This window comes from Arachis ipaensis, chromosome B08 (assembly GCF_000816755.2).
Source record: "Arachis ipaensis cultivar K30076 chromosome B08, Araip1.1, whole genome shotgun sequence".
Taxonomy (NCBI): domain Eukaryota; kingdom Viridiplantae; phylum Streptophyta; class Magnoliopsida; order Fabales; family Fabaceae; genus Arachis; species Arachis ipaensis.
This window is the reverse complement of record NC_029792.2, coordinates 124,272,842-124,274,260: the sequence shown is the minus strand read 5'-3', so window position 1 is coordinate 124,274,260 and position 1,419 is coordinate 124,272,842.

Below are 1,419 nucleotides of genomic sequence, written 5' to 3'. Positions count from 1 at the left end.
CAAAAAATAATTAACGTAAAAAATAATTTTTTTATTAATTTAATATTATATAATTGAATAAACTTATAAAATTATTTTACATTTCATAATACATATTTGAATTCATCTTATTTTGCCTGATAGATTAATTAGCATTATATATATTATGAAAAATAATTTTTATTAAGAGCTTCAGCAGTGAATGGTACAATTATTTTTTGACATAATTTTTCACAAATTTCTTAATCCTTGAATTTATGTATAAATTTTTTTTCAAATTCTAACTTGTTTTTCTTTAGTTAATCTTATTTGAGATCTAAAGTGTGGTAGACTATACAAAATATCAACAAAAAGTATTTTTCAAATTTTAAATTTCTAAATAAAATTTATGCAAAACTGAACTCACTTTAGTTGAGTTGCTGCCACAAATAGGATTTTGATTTTTGAGATTTTTACATACTCACCCACTTTATTACTAAGGCTTATTTACTTTTACCTCTTCTCTATCTGTCTATCTACCTAGCTCTCTCTTTTTCGTTTCTTTAGTTTCTCATGTTTCTCCTAGAGGGAGAGAGACTTGGAAAATCCAAATTACTATGATATAATAAAATGCTAAATATTATCAGTAATAATACTACATGTATAAATATTGTTTAACCAAATTTAACCAAGTTAGTACAAGTCTAATAAAACAAAAATTGTGCATGCGTCATTCTTTTTATTTCTCCGCATTTTTTAGGATAAAAATTTTTGTTGAATAACACAAAAGCTTATTAATATAGCAAAAAAAAATTATCCATAATAGATAAATTTTTACACAGCACAAATTTATTGATATAGCATAAAAATTTACACAGAACGTAAATTTTTGTTGCGAATATATTTTTTTAGTTTGGTGAGTCAATTGTGGTCCTAGAAAATTTTCTATGTTGTGTATCGAAAATTTCTTATTGTGCATACAAATTTTTGTAATATGCACCAAAATTTCTCTATTTTGTTAACAGAGATTAAAATTTTAATAATATTTTATTCTTAAAATACCTTCACTTAAAATTGATAATTCTCAATAGCTTCTCTTGTAAACAGAACAAATTGAGATTAGGAAAGAGAGAGAACAAATTGGGGTTAGAAAAAATAAAGGAAGATGAAAAAGAAAGAATAACATTACAAGAGAGACATCAGATAGTGACGATTTTCAACCGTCGCAAAATAACGTACCAACAGTTTTAAAAGCGTTGCAATTTAGGGCACGGGTATGTGATTTTGCGGTGGTTTACAAAAATAGCTGGCATAATCGGTGGTTTATAAGCCCTAATGGTAGCCAAAGCCTCATTAACACATTGATCTTTGTCTCCACTAGTTACCTGCGGTAAAACTTAGTCATGATGAGCAACTGATAGAAACTAATTTGTAAAAAATATATATATATTTTTACTATAA